At 32.8% G+C, this 4,819-nt stretch overlaps 1 long non-coding RNA gene across 1 annotated transcript; it reads left to right on the top strand.

Annotated features, from left to right (window-relative positions):
- Positions 1–1,738: 1,738 nt before the first annotated feature.
- On the top strand, positions 1,739–3,951 carry LOC111083164. The gene is made up of 2 exons (XR_002608841.1): positions 1,739–2,596; positions 3,554–3,951. It is a non-coding gene; the product is annotated as an uncharacterized LOC111083164 (long non-coding RNA).
- Positions 3,952–4,819: the final 868 nt, after the last annotated feature.

Below are 4,819 nucleotides of genomic sequence, written 5' to 3'. Positions count from 1 at the left end.
GTTCATACTTTCCGTTGAGCCACAGAGGAATAGGGCTAATTAGGGGAGAGGGCAGGAGGGTCATTTGGCCCGGGATTCAAGTTCAAAGGGGCCTCAAATTTAAACACTTGTAATTTTTTGTTGCATTTGTTAAGTTTCGCGACTTGTCTTTATGTGCCTCTCAATCAGACAAAATGTGGCACACACACTCTCAGCTTAGAGCTGCAAGTTATATATACAAATTAAATATTCACATTTTGTTTCACTTTTCTTTTGGGCTAATGATTGTTTTATTTTGTTTTCATGCGTCATCACTTTTTATTTTATTGTTGTCAGGGGCCTCAAAAGATAGAAGTGTCCGGGCCTCTCTGAACCTCTAAGAGGGTCTGCAGAGGGGTATTATATAAAAAAAATATATATCAATTGTTAGCCTGTGCATTATCACTACTTTTATATACAAAAGTAAGGAATTAAAGGCGAAATATATATATATATATTTATCTTGAAAATGTCTTTGCGTCGCATTCAACAAATCCTTGCAAACTTTGCATTTGTTTTAACTTTACAACACTTTTATACAAGGGGGCCAAGACCCTTTCCATCAAACACTAGGAACCTTTATGGGTGGTACCTATAGCTAAAAAGTTGCTTTATGTATTTATTTAAATTTGAGTTTTTAATTATAACAAAAACTTAGCACGGAAAAACTATAACAAAGCTTTGTACATTACCCACTCTTGTACGTACGTAAAATCCCAATGTTCGTTGATAAATAGTAGCCCAAGAATCGGCGGTAAGTGATATTGGTTATTTATTTTTCCTATTGTCTATCGCTACAAAATTAGGAACAGCTAGCTCAGATAACCCTCGAGTAGCTTTGCACGAATTTCAACAAAACATTTCGTAATTGAACGTTTGATTAATGATACTTTATATCTAAGGTAATATGCAACATTTATCGTGAAATAACTTTTTCTCGGTAATTTTGGTTTAAATTATAATGTAAGTTTGTATAGCAGTGTAAAAAAAACCCAAAATATCAAGTTAAACAATATCAGATCGCAACGTTATAACGATCCCAGGCTGGTTCGGTGACGGGTTCGACTCCGCGATCGCAGACTGGTTAAAGTTTAAATAAAACTGACACTTTCCATTTCAAAGTGTATACGTTTTGCAGTCCAGTAAATAAACATTCCTCCTAAATTATTCTTCATTGTTTACTCTCACAATTTATTAGATACAAGAGGATTTGTTTAGCTATTACTCTTCACAAACGAGATTTCTCAGCTATTTAAGTTCCCGGATGGATGGCAGTAAGTCTAAGGACTTTCAACGCTAAAATCCGGAGTTCGATATCCCGCGGTGGACACAGCGGATATCCCAATATGGCTTTGTTAAAGAAACAAACAAACCAAATCAGTTATTAACTTTTGTGAGAAGTACAATTCTACTTTTTAAAGTGTATTCAATAATTTAAATCTCTCATGACTACATTTTATTTTTGTCTTAATTAATTACTTAATATTATTATTATTCAACTCAACTAATAAATAATTAGCAGATTAAGTATTTATGTCGAGTGTTAATATTACTTTTCGTTAGACATTATAGGCTTTAATACAATATGATAATATTGTGTGTTTCGATCTTTTTTTTTGCGCAGAGCTACTAAAGGGTTATTTGCGCATAGCCGTCCCTTATTTTGAATTGGTACATTGAAAGGCAGCTAGTCAACAGAATCCACTGTCAATTCTTTGGGCTACTCTTGTCTAACCGGATAGTGGGAATTTACCGTCGCTCTTAGCGTATCTCAGCCACAAAGTGTCGAGTGCGTTTTTGGCGACAATTTAGTGGGAAATTTTTGTGGTTAAAACCAAAAATCTCGTTAACAGCAAAATTACCAAACTGATGATTCATTGCAAACTGATCACTGAATACGTTGTTTCTGGTGTTGTAATTCATAGTGTTCAGTATTATTGTTTAGTTAATGTACTTTCCGTTCAAAGTTGTTAATGATTAATCCTATCCACGAGAAGCTGAACTCGGTCACTGAAAAGATAAAGAGATAGTGTGTGTTGTCAGTACTTATAAGTCTACTGAGTTTATATTAAGGTGATATAGTCAAGTATGTTACAACTAAGAGTCATTACAGGAACAATAACAAATCCAGATTTGATTCAGAACAGTTAATGGGAAGAAATAAACTAAAACTTATGTTATAGAAGAGATTTCAAAGGATCAAAATCCTGAAGAAAAATTATCAGAGTTAGTGACAGCCCTGATTAATGAACACAATTAACCAAAGGACTTCTTCACGTCATCATTATAGATAGTGAAAAGGAAAGACATTTGACAAGCTTTCAAAGCATTACCTTACAGCTTAGGGAGAAGCAGTTTTTACAGAATAGCTGTGCCTGAAATAAATTACAAATAACAATAAAGTCAAGAAGGACGATTTTAGACTGTGTAAGTGTGTGTTAGGGAATTGGTAAAATGTCTGAAGGATTATAAGAAATCTGGAGAGTTTATACAAAAAATTCGAAGAAAGTAAACGTTTATAGAATTAGCCTGTTATTTAGTTTGAGTCAAGATTACTGGTTAAGAAGAATGAGCACAGGTAAACTTGTTATTGATTTGAGATAAATAACCTTTATATTTCTTAGTGAAAAGTAAAATTCGGCAAATTATTCTGTATATTCATCCAAAAGTATCAAGTTTTAATTCTCCAAGTCTCTAAATTATTAAGTTCCAATATTATGAGTTTATTATTTTATGGTGCATAGGCTAATAAAATAATGATCGATCGTGGTAATGCGTTTCAATAATTTCCCAACACGTTCATACAAACAAATATGAATTAAAATATATTATAATTTCATCTCTGTTGTTCATTTAGTAGCAAAGAAATAAATCAGTAACAAAATCTTAGCCTTATATCTTTTGAAGTATTTTATTTTAAACCATTTATTTAAAATTCCGTTTTAAAATTTCTTTCACTTTTATTCGCAACACAGTATATTGCAATGTAGTAGTAGTACTTTTAAAGTTGATGATTCATAGTTCAAAAGTTTATTCATGAAATATACATGTACCTCTTCGCACAGCCTCTCTTATTTATTTTCTTAAATTGCATATCTTGATAAACAAAGTGAAAAGTCCATATTAGCTTTTATTACATGAAAATATTAATGTCTTCATATCTCTAAACATGCATTTCATGAATGAAAATTATCATTGTACTCTTATAAAACATTCCCAGGTGATCATTTTCTGGCTATTAAGCTGTTATTATCACAGTTTACAATTTTAGACTTTTATACTGCTTCCTATAATGCTTTAATGACTTGATTTTTAAATCATATTCACCAGTTCAATTGTACGTTTCTTTTTCAGTTTGCTGTTTTCCTTTTGTTGTCTCCTTGATCTTTATTATCCATCGTATGCAACGTTAGCCATTATGCTCTTCGCACTTTTTTCTGTCAAACTGTAGGTGATTAGTTGAAGCTTTTTTTTAAAGATTGTATAACTACTGACACAATTTTGAAAATAACAATTTGTTGTTTCCTTCTCCTAGCACCCACAGGACTATCCATTGACACAATTCTGTAACTACACTCACTAGAGCCTAGCTTGTAGGTTAGACAGAGAACGGTTCCAGGGATAAATGTCAATGTTTCTATTTTGATACTTTTGGAAATTATAAAGTGTTTGAACTGAGGGATCCTTCTCCTACTAGCTGATAAAGAACTTCATCCTGATCTTCATCTTCCAAGATGTTATACCGACTCCAGATGCTATAAGCATCTCTTGACCTCAGTTATATGTAACTGTACCTAAATACTTGTTTAAAAGATAGTTTACTAGGCAGAGAAGATTGTATTCGATTAAAAACTAATGTGGATTGCGTCTGTTTTAACTTTTATGTCTAAATGTTCTTGATTCATAAAATCTTTATCAGTTATTTGATATAAATCACTCATCAAAAGCTTTTTCCATAACGCCCCTAGTGGCACAGCGGTATGTCTGCGGACTTACAACGCTAGAAACCGGTTTTCGATACTCGTGGTGGACAGAGAACAGATAGCTCATTGTGCAGCTTTGTGCTTGATTACAAAACAAACAAACAAATTCTTTCACGTTTGCTCGCGATAAAATTATTTCTTTGTAAGAAATTGTATGCGTTAGTATGTGTGTTACTGATTGTGTTATAGACTGGTGGTTTACGTCGGTCACTGAATTATGACCTGGTAGTTGATTATTAACAAGTAGCTTCAGTAGTAAAATATAATTCTGGCTGAGCAACTAACTTAGGAAGTGATTCAGGTATCGAAATATTTTTTTGGCTTTAGGTTATGACCTAAAATTTATATTTCTATTAACTTGCTTTATTATTCTATTTACTTCATGTTTATGTCACGGCATTTTAAGATAGGGAAAGAACTGTTCGTTACACTGTATTAGAAACATGGAACGTTCTCGTTGGACCAATAAGAACGAGCTGAAGTAATTGGTAACCAATTACAGTGCTTATTAAATGTTCAAGATTTTGTCTTATCTTTTTAGGTCTTAATCATTAGGTTGAACTTTTACCAAAGTTTGTATAGATGTTCTTTGGGATACTTCTAGTGATACCTCTTCATAGTTTTTCTTAGAGTTTCGAATTCAGCTTTCTCATAGTTTTGCTGAAGATGTTCAAATCGCTTGTTTGTTGTAAAACTCAAAGATACATAATGATATGTCTGCGTTGCGCCTTCAAGCTTGTCGCTGAACCACGGGGAGCAACCTGTCTCAAATCTTAAACACTGCTAAGAAACACAATGCTGGAAATCCAAATAATTAA

The sequence above is a fragment of the Limulus polyphemus genome, unplaced genomic scaffold (genome assembly GCF_000517525.1).
Source record: "Limulus polyphemus unplaced genomic scaffold, Limulus_polyphemus-2.1.2 Scaffold136, whole genome shotgun sequence".
Lineage (NCBI taxonomy): Eukaryota > Metazoa > Arthropoda > Merostomata > Xiphosura > Limulidae > Limulus > Limulus polyphemus.
Note: the sequence above shows the minus strand (reverse complement) of the source record. Positions and strands in the feature narration are given on the sequence as shown.